The sequence below is a fragment of the Macaca nemestrina genome, chromosome 16 (assembly GCF_043159975.1).
Source record: "Macaca nemestrina isolate mMacNem1 chromosome 16, mMacNem.hap1, whole genome shotgun sequence".
Lineage (NCBI taxonomy): Eukaryota > Metazoa > Chordata > Mammalia > Primates > Cercopithecidae > Macaca > Macaca nemestrina.
Genome location: NC_092140.1, coordinates 72,212,129 through 72,231,434, shown reverse-complemented (window position 1 = coordinate 72,231,434; position 19,306 = coordinate 72,212,129). Strand labels below are relative to the sequence as shown.

At 33.5% G+C, this 19,306-nt stretch overlaps 1 long non-coding RNA gene across 1 annotated transcript; it reads right to left on the bottom strand.

Moving 5' to 3' along the window:
• Nucleotides 1-1,007: 1,007 nt before the first annotated feature.
• Nucleotides 1,008-13,854, bottom strand: LOC105485596 (uncharacterized). The gene is made up of 3 exons (XR_989713.2): nucleotides 13,840-13,854; nucleotides 4,057-4,210; nucleotides 1,008-1,277 (listed from the first exon to the last, which is right to left on the bottom strand). It is a non-coding gene; the product is annotated as an uncharacterized lncRNA (long non-coding RNA).
• Between the last annotated feature and the right edge of the window lie 5,452 nt (nucleotides 13,855-19,306).

Genomic DNA, 19,306 nt, shown 5'->3' with positions numbered 1-19,306 from the left:
TGTCTGTTTTGTAGACTGGATGCTGCCTGGTTCATGAACAGCTAATAAAAGGCAATTTGATCTTTAAAAATTTGTTGAAATTTTGTTTATTGACACTCGAAATTAATTAAGATAAGAGTGTTCAAATACATATTTCTAGATTTTTATTAAGCATGTACAGAGTATTACTGGTCCAGAAATCTGCATTTTCAGAAGGACTCTTAAGTGATTTATTTTTTAACACTTTGAAAACATTTTAATTATATAATAAAATTATGCTTAAATGTTTTGTGGGAACATGAAGTAATATCACAAAAATTAAGCAAGAATAAATTAATATACTGTCAGAAATAAAATTCAAATAAAATAATACTTTACGAAAAATATTTTTCATAAATATTTTGGTAAATCTTTACCAATACATACCAATACGTACCAAATCATATAATTGGTAAATCTTGAATAATCATCCCAGGTAAGTTTGAAATTTACTTATTTTTATGTTAGGGATTTTCCATTTCTTTTTCTGAATTCTATCTTCAAGCTACCTATGACAATGCTTATAAAGAAAATAGACTGAAAACTTGAAAACAATCTATTTTGGTTTAATACAAATAAACATTTAAAAATACTTATGAGTGCCTGTCAGTGCCAGTCCCTGATAGGTGCTGAAAATATAACAATTATCTAAACTGGCTCTGCCCTCATGGAGATTGTATGGATTAATGACTCTCGAGCTTTAATTTGCAATCAAAACATGTGAGGATCCTGATGAAGGGTGGATGCTGATTCAGTAGCTTTAGGGTGGAGCTTGAGATATTATGTTTTTAATAAATTGATGAAGCTGGTCCAAGCCAAATTTTTTATTTGTGGGTAATAAGGAAAAATGAGAAAATGACAGACTCCTTGTAAGGTTTCTCTCACAAGGTAATTTGTATGTTAATTAAACCCATTTAACCATTTTGTATGTATAAACATTTAAGAAAATACATTATACATGATAAATATAAACAAATTTTGTCAATTAAAAAATTAAAAAGTTAAAAACAAAATAAAATTATATTTAAACTAAGAATTATCTCACAGTTGTTTGTGAAAAACAAAGCAAAAATCAAGTAGCTTGCACATGGTAAAGAGTAGCAGCAAAGTTCCTGGAGAAAACTCACTGAAAAAACAACGGAGTGGGTGTGCAGGTCTCTGGTGATGACTGAATTCTTTGGTAGCCCACAAAGTTCTAGTTTGGCCAGATAGAGTGGTGTGTTGATTAGATTTGATTGATAAATTTTCAGTCTTGTTAACTGGCGGTTAAGCACAAACATTATTAAAACTTAAGATATACATACTTTAATACATTTTTTAAATGCAAATGTAACAAATATGCAAAATTCATTACTTCTTAACAATCCTACTACATTTTATTAATATCTTTGTTCTTGAAGTTATTTATGTCTCTTGTACTCTATGGCAGAAATACTATGTAATTATGTGCTACTATCTCTTCTCAGGTCTATGTTCAGCAATTTCATGTTGGTAGCTGGAAATCAACCTTGATGAAAATATTTACACCTTAGAAATTGGTGTAAATTAAATCATTAATTTAATTTGTACACATTAAAATCATACACACATCCCTCCCTGCTCCAGATTTGCCAGATACCACATTTTAGAAGAAAGGGTTCTAGTCCTAGACTTACGGGAACTTTGAACTACAGAATGTAGGGGTGTATTAGCCCTCCCCTGATATGATCAGGGCTATGGTATGATAAAACGTGATATGGCAAAGGCTTGGATATAGATGTACCCTAGGATTTCAGCATTCACCATTCTAGGGCGTACCAGCTACTCTCCTGATAATTAGGGCTGCCACTAACCCTGCAGTAGAATAGATTTAACTGTATTACACACCACTCAGTAACTGGGGCTTTGCATAAGCAGAATTCTTTTTCTGGGATGCTAAGATCACCCTTTAATAACTCATCACAGTAAGTCTTTAAAAAATATATCTTTTCACTCAAATAGGTAAAATATATTATAAAATGTCAGGGATGAGAATCATTTTTCAAAAGTATGCTTAACACAATGTAACACCTTCGAGACCTCTTTGAAAAGTCATGAATTTTAATGAATTTTATATGAATTTAAAAAAATACATGGAATTTTATATTTAATTTTTATTGTGTGCTACCTCAGGATAAAAAGAAATGTATACTGTCATACGATGCTTCTTTATCATTGTGTGTGTGCACGTGTTTTCTTTATCCTTCCTTTAATGATACATCATAGATGTTTACCTGACTGCAATGGTTAAAATGAGCTTTCAGGGTGTCTATTCATCTTATCATTCTATGACTTTATGATTTGTTAAGGATTATTATACAATCAGTCTGTAAAATGAAGTTAACTACAGTGTAGAAGATAAGAAAAAACTTACTTCTTTGAAATCGCTAGTCTAAAACAGTTTGCATACATGAACATTTTGATTCCTTTGAACAGATGGAATCACTCTGGAGTCCATAAATACATTCCCTGCACTACTAGAGGAAAACTGATCTCATAATTCCAATTCACATCTCTTGTACTGGAAACCATAAAGTATGATGCAAATGGGAAATATAATTGAAATACTTATGACTTTTTATTATGACTACTCATATTTGAGTAGAATGTTTTGTCTAAAACTGAAAGCATTGTCTTTAAGGATTTCTTTATTTAAAAAAATACTTTCAAGGAATCAACTTCAATTCTGTTTACATTTCCTTTTCATTTTAAACTACATCAGCATTAGCTACTCTCCAATTCATTCACGGGAAGTAATAAATTCTATGCAATAAGAATGCTAATTTTCTTGTATTGTTGCTAACATCTATTTGTAGGAAAATGTTATTGATGTTTTTCTAATCACAACAAAAGGAAAATCTGCAAAAGTACCAGTATTTCTTTTCAAAGGAAGTTAAATACTATGTTCATTTGTTCAGGTCCCTGAGTAATCATTCATAAAGGGACAACATTTTTATCTATGGGATCTGCATGAAATAACAGTATGAAAATAATGGGTAAAGTGATGGAAGAGGAATAGAAAGCAATACTAAAAAAGGCAAGGAAGGAAAAGAAGCATAGAAGGAAGAAAAGAAAGAGTAAAGAAGGGAGGGAGAGAAGGAAGAAAAAAGGATGAAAGGAAGAAAAACGGCTGGTTAGAGAACATCAGTGCAAATTTAAGTACAAAAATATTGGATTAAAAAATGTATTTCTAATTACTCAATAGGCATTTGGAACAGAACCTAATCCTCTCCCAGAGAAATTTAAACACTGGGATGGGATTTGGAATATTGTGCGGTGGGAATTAGGACACTTCCCTCTACCTGCCCATCACTGATTTCCTCCCTTATCTATCACACATTAACTCTGGGACCTTGGACACAGTTTTAACTTTTTTTTCTTCTGGATACTATTGTCTAGATTTAGGTAAACTGTTATCTGTAAAACAATTAAAAGTATAAAACACCATGCAACTGTCAGGTAGAATGTAAATACTAACGATCATTAATAAAATAAAATAGATAATTCTGGTTTAATAAGTGAACAAAGCTTGCCAGGATTCATATTATCTGAGTTATAGTCTGCCTTTATTTCCTCATTGTGTATGATCTTGGGTAAATTTTTACCATTTTCCATTGTTATCTTTAAACTGCTAAGTTGTTAATGGATTTAAAGAAACAAAAATTATGCTGTGAATGAGCTCTGAAATCCATGTATTGCTAAGCAAATACAGGAAGATAAAATCGTGTTGTTTTGTGACTATTATCTACTTTAGAAACCAGATTGCTAATTTTTCCATGAAAATATAATTTTAGTAGAATAAAGTAAATTGAACATAAAAATGGTTACACATACACAGCTAACAATCTGATGGTTTCTTTGTTTATGTAAAAGGAATTTAGAATCTCATAAATTCACCTTAAACAATCCTATTTGTGTAAGACAAGCTGCTCATGTTTCAATGAGAATAGTGCAACCCACGATGGAGAAGTTATCTGGCCAAGGACTCACAAAGCCAGGTCTATATCTCAGGACTCCTACCTTTGGGTCACAATCCTCTTCCTACTGCATCAGGATGCCTCCACTCTTTAGTACATAGATTAGCTGTCAAATAACGAAAAGTCTTTTGTCATATTTGGATTAAAGCAGCCACGATGTGGCTTGGAATGAATCAGCCGACATAAGGTGGAATCATCTGTGAAAAGAAAGAGGTCATTATTGGCTATTTCTGTGAGGTGGCTTGAAAAGAGGAGGGGAAGAGTGTCACACTCTGCATGGATCCTTGAAGTTTTTCAGGATAACACTCCATTAACAATGACAAGTTGCCATCTGTTAGTGAACTCTTCCAGAAGAGAGCGAAAGCTACCCAGGAACATTTTGCTAAAGTCAAACTGGTTTTCCAAATCCAGCCCTTGTGCCAACAGACATTCATGGTCACTGGGAAACTTTCTCAGTGAACTGGAGAAGTGTCAAGGAATAAATTACAAGTATTTCTAAATTATAAGCTGCTACTTGAAAGAAGCTGTCAATTATTTTACCCATAAAGAAGCCATTTAATTATGTTTTAATAACGTTTCCTGTAAGTTTATCTAGCAATATAGCTTTTTCATTATTCTCTCTCAAATTGTATATTTTGTAGGAAGTGGTAGTAAGCTGCACCTGGGAAAAAAAATGAAACTGACCAGTTTATGTATTCACCTTAAATTGCGTCTCTTCCAGATTTCCTGATAAAGATGGGGTAAATATTGAGCAGTAAATCATGGCTACCTCTCCATTTCATGCATGCTAAATTTGAGAAATGTCAGGAAATAAAATATTTTACCTTAGCATATTGACAGGTTAGAAGATATACAAATCCTTTACTAAATAATATTATTTGTTTTCATGTGGCTTTTATAAAATGCAACTAAATATATAGTATGTTTATAATTGTTTTATTTCAAAAAGATACAGAAATTTTAGGTTATTTACATAAATAAACAATAATAAGGGTTCATTTTGTAAGAATACATTTTCTATTTAAAATAGTAGTAGCTAGATAGCAAGAATAGTGATACTAGACAAAAAAATTGTAACCCTGAATGTATTGACAGCATTAAATTTTAGCTAAACCCTGTGCTCCTGGAAAACATTGATTATTAGGAAATGTCTCCACCCTCTTGTGTTCTGGGAAACATCTCACTGAAAAGAATCACTCTTGCCACGTGACTTATGTAAGACAGAAGGATGCCCTTCTTGTGTATCCATGACCAGGACAGAGACCTTCTACATTTCCATTCTTTTTTCTCATTAATGATTAGCTGAACTGCTTGATACCAGTGATCAATTGGAACAAATGCTTGCTAACCAAACTTTGGTTAAAATTCTCTTCTTTTTCCATGTCCCTGAACTTTCACCCACTCATAGAATGAAGAGTATACAATCTCTGCTTTAACAGTCTATCCCCAACCACCTCCCTTTAGCAATAGGCTGGCCTCAGGGTAAAACAGTCTCTGACCTACTATCTGATCAAGTCTTCAGATGATCTCACTTGCCCACAACCCTCACCTTCTAGCCTGGTTTACTCCTCCTTATGAAAGAAACATTTTTTTTTTCTTTTTTTTGCATAACCCTTGAGATGCGTACAGAGCTTATGGTCAAAGCATGCTCTCCCTATGGCAATAATTCCTCCTCCCCAACCACTGCAACAGTTCCTTTGCCCCCTTTTGTGTAATAATCCAGTAATTTTTACTAAATTCTCTTTTTACTGAATCTGAATTTGGTTTTTATTTGTTAATAAAATGCAAGGAATATAAACCCCTGGCAGAGGGCTTTGGGCAGTGACCCATTGACAATGTTCTTGACTATTTATGATTTTTTTGTCCCCAAAGACTGAAGCGAATGCTAACCAAAATCATCTCCAAAATTTGACTAACCATTTTCATGTTTTCATTACTACAATTATAAAATGCAACTAAACATATAGTATGTTTATAATTGTTTTATTTCAAAAAGATACAGAAATTTTAGATTATTTACATAAATAAACAATAATAAGGGTTCATTTTGTAAGAATATATTTTCTATTTAAAATAGTAGTAGCTAAATAGCAAGAATATTGATAGCACACACACAAAAAATGTAACCCTGAATGTACTGACAGCATTAAATTGTAACTAAACCCTGTGCTCCTGGAAAGCCTTTTCTGTGACTATTTTGTCTTTCTTAATGAAGGACTTACCAATGTTGCACCTATGATCCGGTAAATGTTAAACTTTTAACAAACACTCATAGAGAATAGAGCAAAAGTTATATTTATAATTTTTATTCACAGTAGGTGATGCACAATGCATGGTTTTATTTAATCACATTTTAATATTTCATGTAATTTCTCTGAATAAATTTTTTAAAATTCAAATTTTTAAAAAGCTCTTATTCAGATCAATCTCAAAAAGCACGTGGAATAAGGTGTTTCACATCTTGACTAAACCGGAAATTGTACTTGTAAGAAATGTTTTTTTTTTTTTTTCTGTAAATTAACAATCAAGTGCAGGTAAGTCGTTTTAAAAGATAAAAAGTCTTATGGCACCTGTTGACTGGAAACCAATGGGAGAGCATGCTATTTAGCCTCCACACTGTATTAATTAATAAATCAAAGGAAGAATGTGCGTATGTTGATCAGCCATTTTTAAGTAAGTGGGTTTTAATATGAAAGCTATGCTTCATGTTTCTGCTTTTCAAGCTTTATCGGATCTGTTTGTGCTTGCTTCCACAATTTGTCATGGTCAGGCTGAGTTTCACAACTATTCTCTAAGGTAGCTGCTATGTCACAAAATTGATGTTCTTGGAGAATTTAATGAGAAGGTGCTAAATTTTAATATCAAGATTCCTGGTGGAACTAATAATGGTCAGACTGAGAACCAGCCCTCATGGGCTATGAATGCAATTTTTATATATGTGTGTGTGTGTGTGTGTGTATGTGTGTGTGTGTGTGTGTGTGTATATATATATATATATATATATATATATATATATATATATATATATAAAATATATGCCTTAAGCTGTTACTAGTACCCAGCACTGTTCCTCTGTGAATTAACCGTGAGAGAGTGGTTCAAGCAAAAAGCAATACTCCATTATAACCAATGCATTTAATTCCCTGTACCCCACATGTAAAACACTGAGGAGGTTTTCTAAGGTAAGGGGAGAATAACAGAAATTGCAGAAGAGGTGTTCCTTATCTGCCTGAATTATAAGTCTACCTAGGTGTGGGGAGGAGGTTTCTACTACGTTACATACTGATCCAGCTAACCTTGCCTTTCAAATTCCTGCTATCTGACTTGCTCACTGACAATCTGCTTATTTTCTGCTTGGGTAGACTTCTCAGCTTAGCTCTTGCTCCTGCTGCTCAGGACTTGACCCCCATCTCCTGCCCTAATATACACAGTCACCTGTATTCCTTCTCTGGTCCTCATTCTACAGGGTTCTAGAATACAGTTGTCCCATCTCAGCATCATGCTCTTGTTAATGCCAAAGCTTCTGTCAAGTTTGCTTCTTTTCTTTGGATCACATTGTAAAGCTGACCTTATTCCTTTTAAACTCTGTTATTAAGTTGATTAGAAAATGATTTGCACACACACAACACTTTCTTAGTGATGCTACTTTGCTCAACATCTTGTAGGTTTCCAAATCGCTGTGTCTAACAGGACCAATGCTCTACTGGAATTCTGGCTGGTCATTGTTTTCCTTGTCTCTCTCTTCCTGTCATATTTTTCTGTGAACTGTCTGACAGATTTTCAAGTTTTAAAATATAATATTATTAGTCCATAAATATTATATAATTACAACAGAATATTTTTTCTGAAATCTGAGAGTTGGTAGTCTTGGGAAGTTTGTAACTATTAACTAATTACATAAAGAATGAACTTTCAAAGGTAATAAATAATTTCTACTCATTTTTAGCATATACTGGTGATTGCTATTATTATGATCAACTTTATCTTATGACTATAAACATGGAAAACAATAATTAATTGAAGTCATAATTTTTGTTTTATTTACTCTAATTATTAAAAATTGTCTTTGAAACTTGAGACTATATAGTCTTCTACTTAACCTAAGATAATCAAAACCAGATGACTTTTACATCCTTCCCCAATCATAAAATATACAAATATAATTTATTTTTAAAAAATTTCTTCCAGAATCAACAACATCCAATAATTATATTCATATATCTATATTATATATAGATACATATTTCCTTTGTATGTATAGGATTATGTATTGGGACTTTTAGTGTGTTTCAACAATGGCTGAGCATATGCTATGTATGCTCAAAGCATCCACATAAAAATTTGGGATCTTATTTTATACTATTCCAACTTTTATGGTGGCCTTTCATTCTGTTTATTTCAAAACGCTAGTCCCTCTCCACTGGCCTTTGTAATGACTCATATCTTATCTTAGGCCAGAAAGCATGCTGAGCAGCTTCTAACAAAGTGAGACCAAGGTTGTTTCACAATCAGCTCGGCAGGAAGGACTGTATGAAGTCTAGCTGTATCCTCCCCTAGAGTCAGCTCTAAGCCGTCACTTTACTAATGAGCTCAGTTTTCACCAGCATGCAAAATGCTCTGCTGCTGTTTCACATTGTTGGCTGCTTTGTTAACTTTTAAGTCCCTATGAATTCTTTATTTTTTTTTCTGCAAATGCTTTATAGTCTTCTGTGATGCTGAGGATTTTCCAAAATCAATGAAGAATATAATTCAAAAATCCTCTATTTCAAATTTCGTTTTTCTTTTTTTTCTTTTGGGTGACCATATCAGGATGAAAAGATTATTTTGTATTTACTTTAACACTCTTAGAAAACAAGTACACCTAAAAAGAAAAGTGAGGTTTTATTTGCTTTGTCAAACAATGACTTCTTATTGTTTAGCATAAATTGGAATCTCACCAGTCCTTTCCAACCAATAAGTGTATTCTTCTCACTGATTTTTTTGAAAAGAATTTTTTTTTATATTAGGTAGTGGATTATTTCATACACTGTTTCCCTTTAAGGTTTTTCATTCTATAAGCTTATATTGATATTCTGTCTCTAGTTTTACATCACTATTATTTCTATTTTCATTCACTTATTCCGTAGACATTTATTTTAGTGTATTCACTAAGCTACATAATTTTCTTGGTACCATTGATACAGCATAGAACAGAAGAAATATATGCCCCATCCCACCCGGACGCTAACGTTCAGGTAAATGTAGGGAATGTAGGGTGTGTGGAGACCAAGGAAGATTAATAATAAATTAAATCTAGAGTAAGACAGTGATAAGTTAATACATAACAAGTTAGAAGGGGAAATTTTTAAAAGGCCTTTCTAATTTGAATAGTGGCCAAAGATGGCTTTTTTTGAGAAACTAATATTTGATTAAAATAAAAGAAAATGTGAGACAAGCAAGCAAATATCTGAAAGAAAAGCATTCCAAGCAAAGGAAACAGAAAACAGAAATGCGCTCAGGCAGGAGCATGTCTGATGTGTCCCAGAACAACAAGAATGCCAGTAGGGTTGAAGCGGAGTAGTAGATTTGAGTGGAGAAAGGATACTGGAGCACAGAGGATCATTAAGGAGACTTCTACAGTCATTCTGGTGAGCAATGACATCAGCTTGGATGAGAATGTGATATTGTTTGAATATATGTCCCTGCCAAATCTCATGTTGAATTGTAGTCCCCAGCGTTGGAGGAGGGGCCTGGTGGGACGTGATTGGATCATGGGGGCAGATTTCAACCTTACTGTTCTCATAATAGTTACTGAGTTCTCAGAAGATCTGGTTATTGAAAAAGGTATAGTACCTCCTGTTTCTCTCTTCTGCCTGCTCTGGCTATGTAGGACATGCTTGCTTCCCCTTCCACCGTGATTGAAAGTTTCCTGCACCCTCCCCAACCACGCTTTCTATATAGCCTGAGAGAACATGAGTTAATTAAACCTCTTTTCTTTATAAATTACCCAGTTTCAGGTGTTTCTTTATAGGAATGCGAGAGTGGACTAATATGGGGTGGTAGTAGAGGAGACCTGAAATAAGCAGGATGGCAAATGAACTGAGATGGGACAGAAAAATATTGTTTTAAACTGAGCAGTAAATTAGAACTTGGGTGGGGAAGAATGAGATTTTGATGTGTGTTTTAAGACCTATTTCCAAATCTCATTTTGCGCTAAGCAAACTTTTCTATAGCTGATGATCTTTTAATGTTTCTGCAATATGCTGAAATTTCTAACAAAGCAATTCCAAATGCAAAATCTCCTCATGAAACTATTTATTCATCTCTACCACTATAATTTTATTCAGTTTACATCATATACCAAAGGTTGTTCCTCTATTTCTCTCTTTGGCATGAGTTAATAATCATATTTAAATAGGTTTAGAAATATGTTCAGAAAAATTACTTTTCAACATCATGTCTCAGGCTATTTCTATTAATTGTTTAAATCGAGTAAACATTGAATATTTATAAAACAATTATTTTGCAATGTATTGACTGCTAGGAATAGTAGTAATAGACTGACTTTCAGAATTTTTGTCAAATCACAAAATCATCCATAAATAACAAAAAACCAAAATTATTTATTATATAAGATGAAAGTACTAGACATCAAGAAACAAAATCTAATGAATATGTGTGTGTATGTGTGTAATCTTTGTAAGTTGTAGTCTTCCAATTCATGAAATAAACATGTCTTTATATAAACTATCACTTAAAGTTTTTAATTCATTGTTATATTGTCATTGGTCTTTGAAAAATCACATAATTCCATTCTGGGACTTTCAAGAAAAGAAAGAACTTGTCCTCAAACTTAAACATTATCATGGATCAGTTTTACGTGACAAATAGAAATATGTGAATTCAATAGAAATGTTTATTTAATCTCCTAGGGATTCATGGTAAAATATTGGAGAACAGCACTTCCTATGTACCTAAAGGCTTGTAGTTAAACTCCAAACACTTCAGTGACTCATTTTCTGCATTATACTTTCAATGTCATTAGATATTAAATATTTAAAAATTATAAAACTGTACTAGCTCAATGGTCTTAATATTTAATTGTTCATCAGAACCACCTGGAGGGCATTTTCACACACAAATTCCTAAGCTTCGTCTTCTAGAGTTGCTGATTCAATACATTGAGAAGAGGCACGAAAGTTTGCATTTCCAGGTGATACTTATGCTCAGGGTATGGGGATTGCACTTTGAGAACCACTATATTAAAGAAATGGCTTGTTACAAATAAAAAAATGAATGAATCAATCAATCATTTCATACTAAGAAGATATAATTACTAGTCTCCAAATGATACTATAGTTCAGAAAATGTTTCTTCTTTTGTTCACTGAACCCCAATATTAGCCAACAAATTCTTATAAATCAGAGTAACCACACCATCCATAAGGCTTTATACATCACTTTTGCATCTTTTCCTGAAAATGCATTTGTCTGGCCCTGCTCTGAATTAAGTACTGCTCTCTAAAGAACCTGAGCTCGAATCAAGAATGTATTATTTTAAGCTTTGCGTCAACCTTTTTTTTTTTCACCTTAGCAAGACTGATTACTTAATTTGCCAGTTGAAATACAAGTAGCCTCCTTTCTAGCAGTTCTTCTGGTTTGTTTCTAAGCATATTTACTAGCAAGATCCTGTATATTTGCCACCATATTTGAGTTAAAGACTGAGGAGCAGAACTTCGGAATTTTTCACAGGATATGCCCATCCTTCACCAAGTGCAAACTAGAAGCAGGGAGCTGGAAAAAAAAAAATCTCTCCTTGGCTCTCTAGACCTTCTATGAATGCACTGCCGCTGCCTTAGAAAGACTGGTGTCTGCGAGGCCTATCATGGGGAGGGGGGATGGGGGAGGGATTGCATTGGGAGTTATACCTGATGTAAATGACGAGTTGATGGGTGCTGATGAGTTGATGGGTGCAGCACACCAACATGGCACAAGTATACATATGTAACAAACCTGCACGTTATGCACATGTACCCTAGAACTTAAAGTATAATAATAAAAATTTTAAAAAAGTAAAAAATAAATAAATAAATAAATAAATAAATAAATAAATAAATAAATAAAAAAGAAAGACTGGTGTCTGGGAAGCATGGCAGAATTCCTGTTGGGAGAAAGCTGGAGGTGAGATAGGAAAATAAAGAGAGATCCTCATTAACACAAAAAATACCTGATCTTTTGTAACTGAAAGAGACGCCCCACAGTGTGGAAAGTAATGAAGACAATTGAAGAGGATAAACATCTGGGTAAGTGTAAAACAACTCTTTATTATTTTTGATTATTTAAAAATACAATTTTCCATTGAAAATAAAATAATAACAATAAATTGGTATAGCAAATTGATGAGCAGTGAAGTGGCAAAAAATTATGCCACTGAAAAGTTCTTATGTTTTCAAAGTTCCTTAATACCATATGAATTTAAAAAGCAATAAAGATGAATATTATGTTTATTTTTTAAATAACTAAAAATGAGACAAAGAGATATAGCCTAAATTTAAGAAATGAAATAAAAATGTAGGGAGGAAGGAGGACAGAAGAATTAATCCATTGATTAAGCAACAGGTGGGTATTAAAGGATTTGTATAAAAACTGTCCAACAGGTCGGGCACCGTGGCTCACGCCTGTAAACCCAGGATTTTGGGAGGCCAAGGGGAGCAGATCACCTGAGGTCAGAAGTTCGAGACCAGCCTGGTCAACATGGTGAAACCCTGTCTCAACCAAAAATATAAAAATTAGCCGGGCATGATGGTGGGTGCCTGTAATCCCAGCTACTCAGAGTCTGAAGAGGTAGATTTGCTTGAACCTGGGAGGTTGCAGTGAGCCAAGATTGCGCCATTGCACTCCAGCCTGGGCGACAAAGTGAGACTCTGTCTCAAAAACAAAACAAAACAAAAACAAAAACCATAACAAACAAAAAAGCCCTGTCAAACCAGTTATTTAAAAAAGCAGGTTATAAAGGCATTAAAAAGGCGGATAAAAAGCGACGATGGCACAAAGCTAAATATAGAAGCAAAAAATACAACTTTTCTAAATACCAAAGCAATTTTTTTAAGCCAAGGGAACTAAACAAACTCAACAAATATAAAATAATATACATAAAAATTATAACAAAAAATTTGACAAAGTTAAGTCTATATACATCGGTTTTTATCAGTGAATGAAGTCAACATGACTTACCTATTAAAAAGAAAACATGATGCTGATTTCAAATGTCAGAGCAAGCTATATATTGTACACTAGCAAAATAAACAAAGAAATAAGTAAAAACAAAGTATCATAGATCAAACATTTTTTAAGAGACTTTTTTTTTTTTTAAACTAGACGAATCAAAATAATAAGAAAGTAGCTGGCTGGACACGGTGGCTCACGCGTGCAATCCCAGCACTTTGGGAGGCACAAGGTGGGTGGATCACTCAAGGTCAGGAATTCCAGAGCAGTCTGGTCAATATGGTGAAACCCCGTCTCCAATGAAAATACAGAAATTAGCCAGGCGTGGTGGCGGGCACCTGTAGTCCCAGCTACTTAGGAGGCTGAGGCAAGAGAATAGCATGAACCCAGGAGGCAGAGGTTGCAGTAAGCCAACATCGCGCCATTGCACTCCAGCCTGGGAGACAGAGCAAGGCTCTGTCTAAAAAAAAAAAAAAAAGGAAAATACCCCTGTGATTCTGATATCAAAGTAGAATTCAAGCCAAAAGTATTAAACCTGACAGCTGCTCCCAATATTTTTTCCACACTTCCTCTCCCAAATTCTACCTAATCTATTTTGCCCTTATTTCCTATTACTTTCTCACCTTCCTTTTTGTCTTTCTCTCTGATCATCTGAGTTCACCCTTTAATTTTACTTTCTTGTATGTTCTGTGTTCAACTTTTTAATATGTAGAGCAATTTAACTTAACTTTGCAGTTTCTCTTTACTTCATATGTAAATTCTAGATTACATGGAAAGTCCCAGGACCCTACAAACAAAAACAAACAAAAATGAAAAGTTTGGTCAGACGCAGTGGCTCATACCTGTAATCCCAGTACTTTGGGAGGCTGAGTTGGGCACATCACCTGAGGTCAGGAGTTTGAGACCCAGTCTGGTCAACATAGTGAAAGCTTGTCTCTATAAAAATACAAAAATTAGCCAGGAGTGGTGGCACGCACCTGTAATCCCAACTACTCAGGAGGCAGAGGCATGATAATCACTTGGACCCAGGAGATGGAGGTTGCAGTGAGCTAAGATTGTGCCACTGCTCTCCAGCCTCCAGCCTGAGCAACAGAGTAAGACTGTTAAGATTGTCTTAAATAAAAAAATAAAAAAATAAAAGGTTAAGGTTGCTGCCAGTAACCATCAAAAATGTTTGTCTCCTCTTCCTTCTTTCTTTCTCTCTCTCTTCTTTCTTTTTTTCTTTCTTTCTTTCTTTCTTTCTTTCCTGCTTTCTTTTTCTTTCTTTCTCCTTCCCTTCCCTCTCTCCCTCTCTTTCTTTCTCTCTCTTTCTTTTCTTTCTTTCTTTCTCTCTCTTTCTTTCTTTCTTTCTTTCTTTCTTTCTTTCTTTCTTTCTTTCTTTCTTTCTTTCTTTCTTTCTTTCTTTCTTTCTTTCCTGCTTTCTTTTTCTTTCTTTCTCCTTCCCTTCCCTCTCTCCCTCTCTCTTTCTTTCTCCCTTTTTCTTTTCTTTCTTTCTTTCTTTCTTTCTTTCTTTCTTTCTTTCTTTCTTTCTTTCTTTCTTTCTTTCTCTCTCTCTCTCTCTTTCTTTCTTTCTTCATCTTCCCTCTTTCCATCCTTTCTTCCTCTCTTTCTTTGTTTCTCTCCCTTGTTCTTTCTCTCTTCCTTTTTTTCTTCCTTTCTTTCTTTTCTGACCCTCACTGTCTCTCCCTTTCTCATCTCTATTATTTGCATCATTCAATGTCTAGTCATGAAAATAGAATCCGCCCTCGATATTTCCAGTAGGGAAAGTGATACAATGAAATAATTGCACCATTCTTAGGATAAAGGAGCAACAAGATAAAAAAGCTGTTGCTCAAATATTAGAAAGTTGCTACTCTTGCTATTCTTTATTAGAAGGAATCTATACCCATGTTCAAGTTCCTGGCAGCACAATAGCTGCAACTGTCCAGGCATCTCACCCACTACCCCTACTGGGAAAACCAGCTGTGCTGGAGTTATTTTCAGTCACTGGTCTCCATCACTTTCAGTCATTGGTTTCTGCTGCTGCCACCACCAATGTCACGTCCAAGTCATTGGTCTGCTACTGCCACCGTCACTATTAGAGCAATAAGCAGAATGACTTTTCTCTGTTGTCTTATCTATTGCCAAAGTTTTTATTGGCCAATACTAACTAGAATTCATATGGCAAGGGAATCTGAAAAATGCAATTTTAAGGCTTCCAGCTTCCTCTAATACAGAAGATACAGGAGAAGGGAGAATGTGAGGCTGACAGACAATAGAAAAATGCAAATGTGCCATCCATTTATCTATCTATCTATCTATCTATCTATCTATCTATCTATCTATCTATCATCATCATCATCTCTGTTACAATATGTGTTTAGAAGATTGCTCAACAAAATGTCAACCCTTAAAGATGGAATTAATGGCTATTTAAATATATACTGATTAATTTTAGTTTTATAATTATTTGTAGCTTTATATATTTTCTTTTTTTATACAAAACTATTTTATTTGGATAATTAAAAAGTTAAACTAAGATACAATATTGCATTCATTAATATTATTAAATTGTATATAATGTGCAAAAACATTAATGGATGTGGAAAAAGGAGTGATGGGAAGACCACCTAGTTTTCAGTGATATGATGATGGTTAAATTTTGTTTAGGACTTCATATTTTGTTTTTATTTTCCAAATTTTATAAAATTATATATATCAAATTGTATGTTCTCAATGATTTACAGCATTTTAATCTACTAATTTATAGAAAAAAACATTGCAAATATTTGTGTTGCTTTGTTTCATATTTATATATTTGGAAATATATGATGTGATGGTTTATATAAATTTTTATTTTAATAAGATTACTGAACTGGAGTTGATTGCAATAATAACAGTTTTTCAATTAATATATTTCCTCTTTTAAAAACTTACTTTTTCTTTTAATATTTCTGAAATTGGGTTCCATTTTAAAATCAATAAATTGAAAAACAAGTTAATTTTTTATAAAAATGAAAGTTATTAAATTATAACACTTATAACAAGTGGTATGTATATTCTAAGAAATTCTTTATGTGAAAAATGCAAATATCACATCATGTCTCTTATAGCTTATCTTAATGTCTTGCCATCAAGAATTTTTTTTAGTGAAATTGAGCTAATTTTTGATCTAGAGAAGATGCAAATATTGACTACTCATGTGAAGTATAATAGTTAAAAAAATCATCTTTGTATTAAGTTATCTAAGTAACTGAAATATTTTCCTTTTTAAATACTTCTGGGAGTATTTGAAATTTGAGACATATCAGATAAAATAATATCTTAAATAATATAAAACAGCATTCATTTAGTAATTGACACATGTATCTGATGAGCCTGTTTCAGGCACCATAGTTTTTATATCCCTAACAATTTTTTCCAGATTATGTGTAATCTATAACTAGTGATAGTCCAATATGCAATTCATTTCCAGTTAAAATTTCTTGAATTTATGGGCAAGCTATAGTTCTTCTGATATGATTGTTGGAATTGTTAAATATATCAGTGATCTCAGATTTCAGTCTATGCACGTCCTAGACATACTGACTGTAAATGAATCAGGCTAATTCTGTATCTCAGGGTCATATGGTGCCAAATTTCTTGCTGATTGTGTCACAGGAGAGAGAAAATATTTCCTTTCCTTTGTGTTCTCAATACTCTTCTTTTCTTTCCCTAAATTTATTCTTTTCTGAGTGCACCCTGCCTTCTACTTCCTCTGGAGCACTTCTGTAGTCATCTTCCCTTTGGACCTCTTTGGACCAAAGCATCTCCCTTTGGACCTCTTTCAGCCCATTGGCTTATTCCTGTATTTCTGTATTTTATGTACACTCAGAATCAGTAATTAGTTCCATGTTTTAATATGTTATATTGCCTCAAGGCATACTATGTGGATAAAACTGCTTGCATTCCAATCACAGCTTACTAGACCAGCTGTAACACAGGAGTTTTACATAGTATTTGTTTTCCTCAATTTTCTCATTTGTAAAATGTAGCTAATAGTAAATACTGAATAGAGTAGTTGTGACTTTTAAAATAAAATATAATCGCCACAATACACCATTACTGCCTCACAAAAGTCTCTTAATTGGGATTATCTGTTATTGAAATCTGACCTTCCGAACTTTTTTCCATTGTAAGAGAGCTTTGTAAATATTTCAAAAAGAGGAAGGAAAACATTAACAATGAAATTATCCATAATTCTGAAATTTATACATATTTAATTTAGTTGTAAAACCATTGTTAATAATTCCAGGCATTTGGACTTTGGCTAAAATTTAGAAATGTCTCATATTCCACCGTCTTTAAATAAAAAATACAATGTACTAGACCATTAATGAGCTGAATGTGAAGTAATATAAAAATGGAACTTAAATAAATGAATACATATTAGTAAAAGAAAAATAAACATTCCATTTTTATAAATTTTTCTCCTATTTTCTTTTTGAGAATTGATATTGGCACATATCTCCAGTAATGGCCTGCTTACCTCCAATAATGGTACCTCCTGAAAAACACAGCTCTTCATGGAGACAGGCATAGGAAGGTAGGGCCACTTACCATTCTCTGGTTTATCAGAGGAATCGCAATTTCAACAATTAAGGAATGAAGTGCGTTGGTTCTTTTACGATTTTCCCTAACACATTCATATTTTGCCCTACTGAGAGACAGCTGAATCCATAGCAATCTACCACTGTTTAGTGCCACAAATAATACAAGAATCTCTCATACATAAGATGCCATTTATCTGGCAATCTTTTGCTACATAATCTATCCTAGAAGTACTTATCAGGGATTCTCCACTGTATTTGTACATTTTATTCCTTTTTACCTAATTCAGTGACTATAATCCTCTTTTTCTATACCTTCCGTAAAACTATCATTTAAAGGTTGATGCTTTAAAGGGAAGATCATAGGTAATTTAATACGTATTTTTAATATGTATTTCTAACTGTGGTACTGTCTCAGTTTTTTAAAAGTTGCTACTAGTCTTCTGGTTACAAAGTTGCATAGGTATTGTCAAGTCATATTTTTCCTACAAATCATATCATTTTGCGTGCAGTTTTCCACACCACAAGATTTCTAAGGAACACACTGGTAATGTTGCAGAATAAACAGCAGTATTCACCTCCAAAGGAAAAGCACTTTTAATAAATGGTGATGGTAATAGCAGGGAAGTATAAAACAGCAAGGTCACACTTTAATCTCTCTTTCCTGACAGAGCCTGTGCCAATTTTTAAAGCCGTGACAGTTAGTCATGGCTGGAAACCTCAGGGGCCTCCCTCTGGCTGGCGAGATCAGTAGACAGCCACCAATATCATGGAACTCTTGGATCAAGCTCAGAGAAGGATATCAATATTTTGAGCAAGAGATGGTAACCTGTGAAGTGATATTTGGCACTTTGCCTCATGGAACATGTGTTACTTCGAAAAGGTACACAATTCAGTGAGTGTCCTGCCAGTAGCTAAAAAGATAAGAGAGGCAATAAATGATAAATGAGATCATGCTAGCAAAAGGTTTTAGAGTGACAAAATGTACAAGGACCAGTTAATAAATATGGATAAGAATAAAATAGTCATCTTGTGGAAAAGATATTGAGCTCATTCTTAAGACTCTTATGAGTAAGAGTTTTTTTTTTTTTTTTTTTAAATAGTTGGGACAGCCTGACACTCTTGCAAAAATGCATCAATTAACAAACCTAAGAATAAATGAACTCTTCTAGAGCTGAAAGAGCTTAAGTGTATAGTTTATCATCAGTGTACTCCCAGGAGATATTTTCTGTATGCAGAAGTTGTAAAACAATTTCAGAAGATTCATACTTGTTCACTCACATCACTGACAAACATAATTCTCAATGATGGCCTAGCAAGATAAGCTGTTCTCTTTCTTTGTGAAGTTTGAAACACTCTGCTCAGCTAAAAACAGAACAAAGTGATCTTCCATAGAGTTGTAAAGAAATATTGAATGATTCTCTCTAACTTGCCCATACTTTTCGATCTCAAGTATAAGATAACTTTTCAATTTAATTGTTTCACTAAATAAATAAATACATATGTAGTTTTGTGGCTGCTT